Consider the following 16241-nt stretch of genomic DNA (forward strand, 5'->3'; position numbering starts at 1 on the left):
TGAGAAAAGTTCAGCAATCAAAATCACGTATTTCTGTATTTTATATTTATAAAATAAGCTGCAGTCCTTATTTTCAGTTACTACAGTCATTTAGTGAGACAGGTATCAAAGCTTGGCAATCTCGTCAAAAGGAAGGAATGCCACAGAGCTCTCGCTTTTCCTCGCAGAGAGACCGACCAATCGGAGCGCAAGTTAAAGCTGGTCCAGCCTCTCTCTGTCGAGCCCCGCCTCTTTTTCCATACCGCCCTCTGGGAGTAGGGGTGTGCAGCAGGCTCCTCCCGCCCCCTTCCTCTGAGTGACAGGACCGTCGATCGCAACATTTCCAGGTGGACACGTAGTTTGTTGGCCCTTGCGTTGGCTGAGCTGAGGTGTGTGTGTCCGGCGAAGGGACTGGGGAGGTCCTGCCAGGGAAGATCGGGGTCCGGGACCGAAAGCGGGCGCACTTCCTTAGTGGGCCCCAATGTGTTTTAGGATACATTCGATCCGCCTCTGGGAGCGGCACTTGGGCGGGCTTGGTGGAGGGGGGGATTCTGGAAGAGGAGTAACCCGGTACATGGTAAACCCGTAGGTACGGTAATTACTTAAGGACCCCATCCCGAAGAGCAGGAATTTTTTGGTGGGGCTGGGGATGGCGGGCTCGGGATACAGGCAGTGGGTGGGAGTGGCTGCTGCGGTTGCTAAGACACGCTCGATTCCCGCCCTGCCAGCGTGTCTGTCGCGGTCTGCTGGGGCCTAGAAACCTTAGTCCCACCCACTCCCGAGGCCTTCCTCTAGGCTAGAGGTTGGCTGCCTAGTGCTGTCAGTTAATTCGCGTCTGCTAATTTCACTGAGCTGCTCTTTGCGTCTTTAGCTAACTCTCAGGCCTTCCCTCTTCCACATAACTCCTCTCAACACTTTCCTCTGCCTCCGCTTCTAAAATGAACAAGTATCTGCAGACCAAAACATGTGCAGAGAAGGGCTTCAAGCAGCATGAGGTGGCTTTATTGCCAGGAGTGTGGGGGTTGGGATGAGTCTTTAGGAAAAGAGCTTGGTGAATCCCTGAACCAACAGGATGTTGGTGTCCACATGGATGATTAGGAAAAGGGGGATAGGAGATCTGATTTCTTCCACCTGGAATTCTTTTTGATAGCTGCTGCTTGTCTGAGCCCAATCAATGAGCTTCTCCGGAAGTTGAGGCAGTTCATTATTGTGCAGGTACTAAATTGTGATTTCCCTTTCAGTCCCTGTTGTGGTACCTATAAAGCCCTCTTTTGCTTTGCTGGCTCACATTTAATGATTAACTATGAGATAGTAACCACAGATAGCCCTTTCAAATCTCTTCTTTGCCCGGATCTTTTAGCCCCAAATGATTCAGCAGAACAAACATTCCAGAGAGAAAACAAAAAGGAGCTAAATGTCTGCTTTTACTTCCTTCTGCTAGGTTTACTGTGTAAATCTCCTGAGAAGGAATCTTGTCCTGCTTGTTGTCACTGGGAAGAAGATTAGCCTAGGAGTCAGCATCTGGCAGAGTTAGGAAATACTTCTCCGTGGGCAATAGCCCTCATAACTGTTTTCTCATCTGTAAAGTGGAGATACTTAGATGTCCTTTGTTTATAAAAACAGTAAGGAGGAATAATTGATTGGAAAAGTGTTATTAAAGTAATGATCTACAGAGATGTAAACTGTTACAGATTACACTTTCTTTTTGTCTATATGATCTCTTGTTGATTCTGTCTTTGGTTAGGTAGTACCTGAGAAGTCTTGCATGATATTTCTTTTTTGGTATCACTAGTTTTTCAAATATAAACATAGCCTAAAAGAACTGAAAGAATTGGGAAAGATTACCTTCTAATTCAACCATGAATGACCTTTTTGGTGTCATATACCACTTTGAGAAGCCAAGGGAAGCTAATGACTCTCCCCTTTTTCTAAGGGAAAAATTAGAAGCATAAGTGGACCCTGGGTAAAGAACATCTGTTTTTGATCAGCTTCTTGAGCTTTAAGGAAATTACCCTCCTACCTGGCCTCTAAAGAGTGACTGAGTAATTTATATCCAAAATACTTGGCTGGGAGCAAAGTTGGGTCTCTTTCCTTTTTTCCATAGTGCACCTTACCATAGTTTCCCTTAGGTTAGGGTCTTTAGTCAATTCCCACGCCTTTTTTTTTTTGTTAGTATTTTTTAATGCTCAATAATTGTTGCCATTTGTCAAAACCATGTAAACTGTATTTTATTTCAGACACCCTTTGATCATTATCTGAAATAATATTTTTATATTTAAGCAAACAAAAAGAGAAATTGTCAAATATTTTGGGAAAAATATTAAATTGCATTTTTGAGGTAAACATTAAGTACATAAACCTTCTCTTCTATTAAAGTCCATTTGGGACAAAGAAAAGCTGATTACTTTTAGTATGTGCCACTGAAATATCATTACCTACTCCTAGAACTCTTTTCTTTACTTAAGTGGATGACCTTTTATATCATTTTAATTTCCCATGGCCAAAAAAAATATTGTGTTTGGTTCCACTTTGGCTCTTTTCTTGATTTCTGTATTAAAAATGGGAGGCTGGGAGTTCCTGTTGTGGCACGGCAGACACGAATCTGACTAGGAACCGTGAGATTGCAGGTTCAATCCTTTGCCTTGCTCAGTGGGTTAAGGATCCGGCGTTGCCTTGAACTGTGGTGTAGGTCGCAGACGGGGCTCGGATCCTGTGTTGCTGTGGCTGTGGCGTAGGCCGGTGGCTACAGCTCTGATTAGACCCCTAGCCTGGGAACTTCCATATGCTGCGGGTGCAGCACTAAAGAGACATAAAGACAAAAAGACAAAAAAAAAAAAAAAAAAAAAAAAAAAGAAAGAAAAAGGAAAAGAAAAAAAAAGGAAGGCTGTAAATAGAGTTCTTTTATTTCCTAATCTGTATTTATCTAGCTTTATCAATAAAAGTGAGCATCTATAGTAGATATTATCACTGGATAGAGAATATATTGAAAAGTGAAAAATATAATACTTTTGTAATAAACCTAAATGTATTTAGGAGCACCTGTTGTTTCTTAGCACTTAGAATTTTATTCAAAGTGTTGTTTGGTATTTGATTCTTTTTTAACTCATTGTACTTCTAGTGAAGAAACTAGAATAAAGACAAATTGATTAGAAAGAGAATTCTAATGGATTTAGAGTTTTAGGGGCTCAAAAAATACTACCTCTTTTCTTCTCTAAACTTTGTAATCACACAGGTGGAGTTTGCACTATCAGCTTTGTTGCTGCAGAACTGATTGGACATTGTTCTTTGAGCAAGACACCAGAAAATGAGTATTAGTACTTCCCTTTCACAGAACCTAGTCCAGTGAAAGAAAATGTCAGTTTGCAGCGTGGATACAAGTACTGCTGGCCTGCATGATTCAGGGCAAAGAGGGAAGTAAAAGAAGGCAAACCTCTAATGTTTACAGGTTTATAATAGGTTATTTCTACCTACTGGAATAAAATGGACCATTGGATTTCAGCTATGCATCAAATAACTCCCCTGTTGAGAAGCTGTGAATACAGAGTTGGATCTGAGGCCAGGACTGCTAATCTAGTGCATGGGTTTTTCAGCCTGGGTAATGCCTCAAATCTATCAAATGGTGGGCTATTTTAAATATGTAGGGGTATTCTTAAATTATTATAATATCATTAAAAGCTGCTTGCTTCTATTTTATTTATTTTTTTATTACTCAATGAATTTATCACATATGTAGTTGAATAATGATCATCACAATCCAATTTCACAGGATTTCCATCCCACAACTCAAGCACATCCCCCAACCCCCCAAACTGTCTCCTCTGGAGACCGTAAGTTTTCAATGTCTGTGACTCAGCATCTACTCCACAAAGAAGTTCAGTCTGTCCCTTTTTCAGATTCCACATGTCAGTGAAAGTATTTGATATTGGAGTCTCATTGTATGGCTGACTTCACTTAGCATGATAATTTCTAGGTCCATCCATGTTGCTAAAAATGACAGTATTTCATTCCTTTTAATGGCTGAGTAATATTCCATTGTGTATATGTACCACATCTTCTTGATCCACTCCTCTGTTGATGGATATTTAGGTTGCTTCCATGTCTTGGCTATTGAAAAGAGTGCTGCAGTGAACATCAGAGTACATGTGTCTTGCGAGTCGTGGTTTTCTCTGGGTAGATGCCCAGGAGTGGGATTGCTGGATGAAATGGTACTTCTAGTTTTAGTATTCTGAGGCATCACCATACTGCTTTCCACAGTGGTTGCATCAATTTACAATCCCACCAACAGTGTGCTAGGGTTCCTTTTTCTCCACACCCTCTCTGGCACTTCTTGTTTGTAGACTTTTGGATGATGGCCATTCTGGCTGGATTAAGGTGGTAGCTCAGAGTGGTTTTGATGTGTATTTCTCTAAGAATGAGTGATGTTGACCATCTTTTCATGTGTTTCTCGGCCATCTGTATGTCTTCTTTGGAGAACTGTCTGTTTAGATCTTCTGCCCATTTTTGGATGGGATTGTTTGGTTTTTTGGTATGGAAATTTTGGAGATTAATCCCTTGTCAGTTGATTCATTTGCAAAGATTTTCTCCCATTCTGTGGGTTGTCTTTTTGTTTTGTTTAGGGTTTCCTTTGCTGTGCAGAAACTTTTAAGTTTGATTAGGTCCCATTTGTTTTTATTTATTGTCTTTAAGAGGTGGATCTGAGAAGATGTTGCTGTTGTTTATGTCAGAGAGTGCTTGGCCTATGTTTTCCTCTAAGAGTTTGATAGTGTCTGGTCTTATATCTAGGTCTTTAATCTATTTTGAGTATATTATTGTGTATGTTGTTAGGGAGTGTTCTCATTTCATTCTTTTCCATGTGGCTGTCCAGTTTTCCCAGCAGCATTTATTGAACAGGCTGCCTTGTCTTCATTGTATACTCGTGCCTCCTTTGTCATAGATTGGTTGGCTGTAGGTGTGTGGGTTTAATTTGGGGCTTTCTATCCTGTTCCACTGATCTCTATTTCTGTCTTCATGCCAGTACCATATGGTTTTGATGATCATTGCTTTGTAGTATAGTCTGAAGTCTGGGAGCCTGATTCCTCCAGCTCCATTTTTCTTTTTCAGGATGTCTTTGGTTTGTCTGGGTCTTTTGTGCTTCCAAACAAACTTTAAAATATTTTGTTCAAGTTCTGTGAAAAATGTCCTTGCTAATTTGATAGGAATCCACATTGAATCTGTGGATTGCCTTAGGTAGTATAGTCATTTTGATAATATTAACTCTTCCAATCCACGAGCATGGTATATCTTTCCATCTATTTTGTCATCTTTGATTTCTTTCATCAGTGTCTTATAGTTTTCAGAGTATAGGACTTTTGTTTCTTTAGGTAGGTTTACTCCTAGGTATTTTATTCTTTTGGATGCGATGGTAAACGGGATTGCTTCCCTAATTTTTCATTCTGATATTTCTTTGTTAGTGTATAGAAATGCTGTCGATTTCTGTGTATTAGCTTTGTATCCTGCGACTTTGCCAAATTCATGGATGAGCCCTAACAATTTTCTGGTAGAGTCTTTAGGATTCTATAGGTATAGTATTATGTCATCTGCAAATATAGTCTTACTTCTTCCTTTCCAATTTGGATTCCTTTTATTTCTTTTACCTATGATTACTGTGGTTAGGACTGCCACAACTATGTTAAAGAGTAGTGGTGAGAGTGGACATCCTTGTCTTGTTCCTGATCTTGGCGGGAATTCTTTCACCTTTTCACCATTGAGAATGATGTTAGCTGTGGGTTTGTCATATATGGCCTTTATGATGTGGAGGTATTTTCCCTCTGTGCCCACTTTCTGAAGGGTTTTTATCAGAAATGGGTATTGGATTTTGTTAAAGGCTTTTTCTGCATCTATTGAGAGGATCGTATGGTTTTTATTCTTCAGTTTGTTAATGTGGTGTATCACACTGATTGATTTGCAGATATTGAAGAACCCTTGCCTCCCTGGGATGAATCCCACTTGATCATGATGTACAATCCTTTTAATGTGTTGTTGGATGTGGTTTGCTAGTATTTCGTTGAGGATTTTTGCATTGATGTTCATCAGTGAAATTGGCCTGTAATTTTCTTTTTTCCTGGTATCTTTGTCTGGTTTTGGAAAGCTGCTTGCTTTTAGAACCCTGAAGTTTAAAGGTGCTAAATACTGTATGATGTAGAGGTCCGCCAGCTTCATGAAAAATTTCCTTCCCTTACTCTAATGCCAAGATCATCTGCAGACTATTCTATTGGAAGTTTCTATATGTAGAAACATGGGACTAGGACAGATTTCCCTCAGTCTTTGTTCATATGTACTATATTTGTACTCTCTGCTCTTTATTTTTACTTTTTTTATTATTATTTTTTAAGTTCCCAGGCTAGGGGTTGACTTGGAGCTGCAGCTGCTGGCCTATGCCACAGCCACAGCAACATGGGATCCAAGCTGTGTCTACAAACTGCACCACAGTTTGCAGCAACGCTGGATTCTTAACACACTGAGAGAGGCTAGGGATTGAACTTTCATCCTTATAGGCACTGGTCAAGTTTGTTTCCGCTGAGCCAGAATGGGAACTCCCATTTATTTTTTAAATTGAAGTGTAGTTGATTTGCAATATTATATTAGTTTTAGTTGTACAGCATAATGATTATACTCCATTGAAAGTTATTGTAGAATATTAGCTATATTCCTTCTGTTGTGTAAAGTTTGTACCGCATAATCTCCTATCCCCATCTTGCCCCTTCCCTCTTCTATTTCCCCACTGGTAACCACTGGCTTGTTCACTGTTGTGAATCTGTTTCTATTTTGTTATATTCATTCGTTTTATTTTTTAATTCCACATATAAGTGATAATATACAGTATTCTTATGACATTTCACTAAGCACAATACCTTCTAAGTCCATTCATGCTGTTGCAAATGGAAAGATTTCATTCTTTTTATGGCTAATATTCCACTGTGTGTGTGTGTGTGTATGTTTGTATATATACATATATATATATATATATATATATATATCACATATTCTTTATCCATTCATCTTTTGAATATGTACCATGTTTTTGTTGTCAATAGATTTGGCTCTAAATGTGAAGGTCTTAAAAAAGTCTGCTTAGACTATAGTTATTTTTGGTATTCTCTTAGAATGACTAAAATGATATTAATGGAAAATGGTGATACATAGTTTATCATATTTGATTTCCTTAAGATATAACATATCCTTACTGAACATGCTAAACATGTAAAGAATCATAGAATCTTGGAGCTAAATATTTTCACACATATTTTGCACATTTAATTCTTTCTTATGTGATAGAACTGGTTAAGTGTCTTTGCAACAATAGAGTAAGATAGGTATATATTTTCATGAAAAGGAAAAGATGACTTTTTAGTTTCAAAATGTTAAACAACAGCAATAGAAAGATACTCAGTACTCAGCAGTTTAATAAACTGTTTTGTTGAATCACAGCGTAGAAACAGATCCATAATTGAGAGGACCTTGTCAGTTTCATGTTTTTCAAGCCATTGAACATGGAGAATGACAGCAGGAATATAGTAGCTTGCCTCTTCTATAGTAGTATTATGCATGACATAGTTGCAAAAATTAAAGACCAATTAGATTGAGCAGTTTAAAATTTTGACCAAGACAAAAGGATGATCATTTAACCTAAAAAGCATTTTTACATAACTTGAATTTAAAAAATTCAAGTATTGCAAGATGTAGAATAAGAAATATATGGATAACTGAGACAAAAATCCCAATTGTAAATGACAGTTTATAACCTATACTGGGTAGAAGGTACACTAGACTGAAAGTTTTAGACTTGGCTTTAGCAGTAGATACATCATTTTTTGGGTTTTATGATGTTTTGAGGTATCAAGTTCCTTATCTGTGAAAGGTTTCAAGATTTAAGGTTTTCTATCATTTTTTTTTTCTGAAAAATACGCTTGAGTATTATAAGAATTCCCAATATGCATAGCGATTTACTGTAGCACTGAATCTTTCTGGACAGGGGTATATGAAATTTTTTTTTTTTAGGTATAATTTTAAAAAGAATCTCCCAGTTCCTGATTCCATTTTGCATTTGTCTGTTCATAAAAGTCTATTCTTTTTCTCCTCTCCTCTCTTTCTTTCCTTTTTTTTTGCTTTTTAAGGCCACACCCATGGCATATATAAGTTCCCAGGAAGGGGTTGAATCGAATTGGAGCCAGCCTACACCACAGCCACAGCAACGCAGGATCCGAGCTGAGTCCGCGACCTACACCACAGCTCGTGGCAATGCTGGATCCTTAACCCACTGAGAGAGGACAGGGATCGAACACACATCCTCATATATCCTGGTCGGGATCATTAACCCCTGAGCCACGAGAGGAACTCCCTCCTCTCCTCTCTTCAGCATTCCCCTCATCTTCCAACATATACACATTTACAAAAGCTTGGGCTTTATAGAAATGATCTATGGGGTCTCTTTCAGTGCCAGAATTTTCTGGATGAATTGAGCATTTGAAATAAATAAAGCAGAACAAAAAACACCACAAAACCAAGAAAAAGGAAATTGGCAGAATATGCATAGGCATACCTGTGAAAATCTGAGAAGAATTTTAAGGAAGAATATCTGAGAAGATTCTTTGACATCTAACACATGCAGGAATACATGGACTCAATGGATAGAATTCCATATGAAAAGAACAATGATTCAGAGAATAAGGGCAGTCCCACTATGGTGCGGTTGGTAAAGAATCTGACAGGACTGTTTAGATTGTGTGGACCTGTAGGTTCGATCCCTGGTCTGCCACAGTGGATTGAAGGATCCAGCATTGATACATCTGTAGCATAGGGCACAGCTGCAGCTCAGATTCAGTCCCTGGCCTGGGAACTTCCATGTACCACAGGTGCAACTATTAAACAAACAAACAAAAAACAAACAAAAAGAGCGAGAATATGGTAGAGCCAAAAGAGGACAAAGAAACTAAAAAGAGTAAAACTATATTAGTTTTATATTCCTACTGTAACAAACTACCACAAATTTGTGACTTAAAAGTTCAGGATCTTATACTTTTCAGAAGTTTGATACAGGTTTCACTGGACTGAAATGAAGGTATTGGCAGGGATGCATTCGTTTCTGGGGGCTCTTGGCACCTTTCCCAGCTTCTGAACGCTGCTCACATTCCTTGGTTTACGGCTGCCTTCCTCCATCTTCAAAGCCAGAAACATCCGCATCTCTCTTACTATTCTGTGTCAAGTACACTTAAAACCACAGCTAGGAAAACTTAACAACATAAAGCCATCCAGTTGGATAATTCAGGAGGTTCTTCGTTTAATCACATCCTTTTGCAATGTTTGATAACATATTCACAAATTTTAGGAATTAGGACTTGGATATTTTTGAGGGGGAATATTACTCTGTCTACCACAATAACATAAGTCCATATTTGAGGCAATAAAGAGCAGAATTGATTTTAATGTGGAAAATTTAATGTGTGGAGAATAGACTTGAAATGTAATCTGAACTAAAATACCGAATGCATGAAAAGATGATTGTATATAGAGAAAAAAGAATGAAGTCCACTATATGAACATTTGGAGTTTCTGGAGCAGAGACAAAAAGGTAGATAATGTTTATAAAGAAGAGAACAGAACATATTTTTAAAAGTAATAAAAAGATAACAGGAAATAAAACTTTTCTCACCTAAAAAAATACCTATGTATGGCAGAATTTTTCTTATATAGTTGTGACAACTCAGAGAGACACACTATAAAAATATGCCAAATTATATTGATAAAGGAAATAGTCTTCATATATCTAGAAAGAGAGAAATAGCATATTAGCATCAGGAAACAAAATTTAAGCTGGTCTCAGGCTTCTTTTCTGTGGTGTTAAGTACCAGATGACAACAGAGCAACATTTTTAGAGTTAAATTTTTTTTTTTCATGCAGTTCGTCTTTCTCATGTGACAGCAACAGAAAACCACTTGTGAGTATGTAAGGAACTCTACATCTTTTTTTGCTTTTGGTGGAAAAAAAAGACATGCAATAATTTATACAGAGCTGATACAATATAAATACAAAAGACATAGTATATAAAAAGCAAAATGGATGATATATTGGTATATTTAGAGTCCTAGAATATAGAGGTGGCTTTAAATCTTTAAATAATTATATTAAATCTAGTTAAAAATTGATGGCATATGTTTAAAAAACTGCATGTGAAAATATACAATGTAAAAATTAATCCAGTAATAAAAAATAAAACTTTGTGATCGTCTGATTTATTTTGCCAGAGTTGAAGTCTGGTAATTGAAGAGTATGAATAGATTAAAAAATGTACCTAAACCACTGCCCAGCAAACTGAGCTGGGATCCACCCACATTTAACTTCTTTTTGTAGGACCCATGAACCAACAATTGTTTCTGTTTTTAAATGGCTGAAAAATATCAAAACAATGATATTTTCCAAGTGAAAATTATATGAAATTCCAACTTTAATTGTTTATAAATATTTTTTTGGACACAGTTACACTCATTTGTTTACATATTATCTATAGAAGCTTTTGCATTAAAATATCATTTTTGAGAAATTGTAACAGATGTAAATGTGGTGGTCTCATTGCTTTGCATTGCTTCTCAGCACAACAAATCACAGTGACAAAATGGGAGTTATAACTTGATTTTGCCTCTTGACCTCTAGAGCCTAAAATGTTAATGATCTGACCCTTTACAGAAAAGGGTTGCATCTCCTGACCTAAATATTATATGAACTTTAATGTGTATGACTGAAACTTTCTTCTCTATTCAGGAGACCTAAATTTACTCAATTATGGCTCTTCAGTGTTCTACTTGCCTTAGCATATCTTTGGTCTTATGTGGACTGGGGTTAAAAATCAAGAATCTATTATACTTTATATGTTATAATCTAGATTTTCTCTTTTTCATCTTTTTGGTTTAAATGAAACAAAATTCATGTAAAGGTTTTAGAATATCATTTACAAAGAGTAAAATCAGTTAATACTTTAGTACTGTAAGGAATAATGACCACTTTACTAATGGATGCCAAAATTCTGTGTGTGCATAGAGATAAGCATGTAGTACATTTAATAAATGAGTTATGTGTTAATCATTTAATCACCAAATATTTGGCAAGCACAGGTATCTTATTACAGAGAAAGTGGCATTGAAATGAGGTTTTAAAGGATCCTGTAAATTCAAGGTAGATTAGGCTAGGGCTAAGGTAACATGGAGGCAAAGAGATCAAGATTGGTAAAGCCACAAAGCTGTCAGTAGGGTCCTGTGATTGGGAAATGAAAGAAATTCAGTAGCTGGAACAAAGTTTGGAAAACGTGGCTGGAGTTGAGGCAATAAAGACCCACTAGTCCAGTCCGAGAAGGCTATTGTATGTCAAGCAGAACAATTTTCATCTCATGTGGAAGGAGGATCCATTTCAGATTTTGAAACTAGAGAGCAGCATGATTATTTAGATGCAATCAGATTAGCATTTAAAATGATGGTTCTTAAAATTTTTTTTGATGGCCACACCCACAACATATGGAAGTTCCCAGGCCAGGAAGTGAATCTGAGTTGCAGCTGTGACCTACATCACAGCAGTGGCAATGCCGGATCCTTTAACCCACTGTGCTGGATCAGGGCTTGAACTTGCCCCTCTGCAGCAACCTTAGCCATCCAGTCAGATTCTTAACCCACAGCACCAAGTGAGAACTCCAGTCTTAAATTTTTCAAAACAGTACTCCCTAAAATTCTTTTTTTTTTTTTTTTTGGTCTTTTTAGGGCTGTACCCAGGCTAGGGGGTCTAATCAAAGCTGTAGCCACTGGCCTACACCAGAGCCACAGCAACACGGGATCCAAGCCGCATCTGTGACCTACACCACAGCTCATGGCAACGCCGGATCCTTAACCCACTGAGAGAGGCCAGGTATCAAACCTGCATCCTTATGGATGCTAGTCGGGTTTGCTAACCACTGAGCCACAAGGGGAACACACCTAAAACTCTTTCATGCTGTGACTTAAATCCTCATGAAACAAAAGTTGCCAGGATATCCCCATTCATGTTATATTTTTATAACAAGTTTTCTTTGAATGAGGACGTGTAAACAATCCCCTAATTATCCTAGAAATATATATGGTATGTAAACTTTTGTGAGCAAGCTTTTAAATACACTGAAATCATTTTAAATTTTCAAGAGATTAGAAAGTTACCTGTAAATTAAAATAATGTCTGGCTTTTCCAAGGTACATAGACCTGCTTTAAGACCAAACATAATGTGTATGTGGTATATATGAACACTGGTGCCACTTTTATATGTATATAAGCTTTATCAAAACTTGAGATGATAGAAATTCAGTTATGGATCACTTGAATGTATTGAAATTTTCTAGGATATTTAAAAAACAATGTTTACATTAATCCTTAGCATGTCTTCCAATATGATTTATTTTATTACAACATTTATTAACATTTATTTTGAATACCTGTATAGAATTTGATTAACACTATCCCATTTTATGGAGTTTCTGTCATGACACAGCAGACACAAATCCGACTAGGAACCATGAGGTTGCAGTTTCGATCCTTGGCCTCTCTCAGTGGGTTAAGGATCTGGTGTTGCCCTGAGCTGTGGTGTAGGTCACACATGCGGCTTGGATCTGGTGTGGCTGTGGCTGTGGCATAGGCAGGCAGTTGTAGCTCCAATTCGACCCCTAACCTGGGAACCTCAAGCGAAGAAAACCAAATATCAAAAAACTGTACCATTTTAGGGCTTAATTTAAATATATTATGCAAATAGTTTTCCAGATAATATTTATTTATTTATTTATTTGTCTTTTTGGCTTTTCTAGGACCACACCTGCGGCACATGGAGGTTCCCAGGCTAGGGGTCGAATCAGAGCTGTAGCCACCAGCCTATGCCAGAGCCACAGCTATGCGGGACCGAGCCGCGTCTTGCAACCTACACCACAGCTCACGGCAATGCCAGATACTTAACCCACTGAGCAAGGCCAGGGATCGAACCTGCACCTCATGGTTCCTAGTCAGATTCATTAACCGCTGCGCCACGACGGGAACTCCCTAGATGATATTTACATACACATTTATATTTGACAGATTATTTTCATAGAAATGATCTCACTTCATCCTTTTAGTAATTTCTGTGATATATGTAAAAGGCTACTTCTCTCCATTTTACAGATGTAAAGTCTATATCTTAGGTGAATAATCTGAATACGTTCTTTCCTGTAGAGGAACGTTGAGTGTGCTCTGTGATTAGATTGACTTGAGTTCGAATCGCTGCCTTTTTTCTTAATGGTGCGTACTTGGAAAAGTCACCTAATCATTAGAAAACCCAGCTTTCCTAGATGAGGTTAATTGTACTTTTGTAGGAATGTTTGAGAATCCTTCAATATATGTGACATACTTAACACAGTAAAAGGAAACTACTGATATTGTTACTATTATTAATCATTATCATTAATAAGGGTCCAACACCCACTGTTCATTTTCAATTTTTTCCATGTTTTCCACAAGCTAATTTGAGGCATAGTAGAGTTGAAATGACAAGTGGTTCCTTAATGTAGTATTTATTTTTCCAGTCTGTGTCAATATTGATAAGATTTTGCTCTGAAGTGTTGATGTGTTGCCCCCATATTCCTCTAGGAGTGTTATGTAGTTATGGTAGGTATGGGACATAATACCTTTCTGTATTCTTCAAGATACATCTCCAAGACACATCTGGCCCAAACATTTTAGATAAGGACTTCAGATTGATATTATTATTATTCTTTTATTTTAAAAACAGCTTCATTGAGATATAATTCACATTCATAAAATTTATCATTTTTAAATGTATATATCAGTGGTTTGAGCATTTTCACAGAGTTATGCAACCATCACCACTAATTTTAGAATATTTTCATCACCTCAAAAATATCCAATGTTGGTCACTGCCCATCTCTTCTGCTCCCACCTCCAGCCTTAAGTAACCATTAATCTATTTTCTTTTTCTATAGATATTCTCATTCTGAACATTTCATATAAAGAGAATAAATAGGAACTGTGGATTATTTGGACCTTTATGAAAGGCTGGTTTTCACTTAGAATAATGTTTTTAAAGTTTATATGTGTTGTACTGTGTGTCAGTATCTCATTCCTTTTAATGTTGGAATGATATTTATTATATGGAATCATTTTGTTTATTCACCATGAATTGTTTTCACTTTTTGGCCAAATAAGGGTAATGCTGCTATTTACATTTGTGTACATGTTTTTATATGAATAAATATTTTCATTTCTCTTGTGTATATATCTAGGAGTGGAATTACTTGGTCATATGGTCATTCTATGTTTTGTTTTTTGAGGAACTGCCAAAGTGTTTTCCAGAATGACTAGTGTTTTTCATTCCCACCAGCAATATAAAAAAGTTCCAGTTTCTCTACGTAAACATCAGTACCTTTTTTTTTTTTTTTTTTTTGTCTTTTTGCCTTTTCTAGGGCTGTTCCCACGGCATATGGATATTCCCAGGCTAGGGGTCTAATCATGGATATTCCCAGGCTAGGGGTCTAATCGGAGCTGTAACCACCAGCCTACGCCACAGTCACAGCAGCGCAGGATCTGAGCTGTGTCTGCGACCTACACCACAGCTCACGGCAATGCCAGATCCTTAACCCACTGAGCGAGGCCAGGGATCGAACCCGCAACCTCATGGTTCCTAGTCGGATTCGTTAACTACTGTGCCACGACGGGAACTCCATCATCAATACTTCTTACTGTCTGTCTTTTGGTATATCCAGCCTAGTGAGTATGAGGTGTTAACTCATTGTGATTTTTGATTTGAATTTCCCTAATGACAAATGATGTTGGATGTCTTTTCGTGTGCTTATTGGCAATTTGTATTTATTTATTCAAGACGTATCTATTCAAATCATTTGCCCAGTTTAGACTGGGTTATTTGTATTTTTATTTTTGTAAGTGTTCTTCATCTATTCTGTATATATGATTTGCAAATGTTTTCTCCCATTCTGTTGGTTGTCATTTCAGTTTTTGATCATGTATTTTGGAACACAAAAGTGGTTTTATTTTTTATTTTGTTGCTTGTGCTTTTTTGTATGTGTCTAAGAAACTGTTGCCAACCCCAAGGTTATGAAGTTTTACTCCTATATTTTCTTCTAAGCGTTTTATAATTTCAGCCTTTGCATCTAGGTTTATGATTCACTTTCAATTAATCTTTGTGTATAGTTTGAAATAGGAGTTCAACTTTATTCTTTTGCAGTACTATTTTTTTTTTTTTTTGTCTTTTTAGGCCCACATCCACAGCATATGTAAGTTCCTAGGCTAGGAGTCGAATTGGAACTGCAGCCTCCAGCCTTTGCCACAGCCACAGCAACGCCAGATCCGAGCCCCATCTGCAACTTACACCACAGCTCACAGCAATGCCTATCCTTAATCCACTGAGAGAGACCGGGGATGGAACCTGTGTCCTCATGCATACTAGTTGGTTTCATTACTGCTGAGCCACTATGGGAACTGCAGTTACATTTTTTTAAAAGTCTATGCTTTCATATTGTGAATCTTGACCTGAATTATCATTATTATTTTAAAATAGTCTGAAATTGCAAGCTATTTTTATTGAAATATAGTTGACATATTATATCAGCTTTAGATATGCCATATAGTGATTTGACATTTGCATACATTATGAAAATATCACCACAATAATTCTAGTAATCATCTGTCCCCATTCAAAATTATTGACTGTAGTTCTTATGCTGTACATTACATTTCTATGACTTATTTATTATATAACTGGAGCTTATATCTCTTAATCCCCTTTACCTATTTCACCCACATCTTCACCTCCCTCTCTTTTCATATCCACTCATTTGTTCTCTGTATCTATGTCTCTTTTAATTTTGTTTCATTTGTTGTTTTCGATTCCACTATAAGTGAGATCATTCAGTATTGATCTTTTCCTTCATCTGATTTGTTTCACTTAGCATAATAGTGTCTTGATCCATATATTTTGTTGGCTTTGGCAAGATTTCCTTTTTACAATGGTTGAGTAGTATTCCACTGTGTGTGTGTGTATCACATTGGGAGCTCCTATGTGTATGTATTAATTCTGTCTGTTCTAATGTGTCATTTAAGGCCAGTGTTTCTCTATTGGGATGATTACCTTAAGGCGTTAAAGGCATCCATTGTTACTGTATTACTAGCAGTTTCTTCCTTTATAGGAGGTAATATTTGCTTTACTTATTTAG

General features: G+C 37.3%; 1 protein-coding gene across 9 annotated transcripts in view; it reads left to right on the forward strand.

The window, feature by feature from the left end:
* Positions 233-16241, forward strand: part of TRIQK (triple QxxK/R motif containing) — an 89270-nt gene continuing 73261 nt past the window's right edge. For 7 of the 9 annotated variants that reach the window (XR_002343224.1, XM_021089115.1, XM_021089116.1 and 4 more), the window contains exon 1: positions 233-368. The gene's annotated coding sequence lies outside the window, so the exon portion shown is untranslated. Of the gene's footprint in view, positions 371-9915; positions 9953-16241 lie in introns of all 9 variants that reach the window. The other 2 variants (XR_002343223.1, XM_021089120.1) reach the window with 2 other exon arrangements.

Source organism: Sus scrofa, chromosome 4 (genome assembly GCF_000003025.6).
Source record: "Sus scrofa isolate TJ Tabasco breed Duroc chromosome 4, Sscrofa11.1, whole genome shotgun sequence".
Classification (NCBI taxonomy): domain Eukaryota; kingdom Metazoa; phylum Chordata; class Mammalia; order Artiodactyla; family Suidae; genus Sus; species Sus scrofa.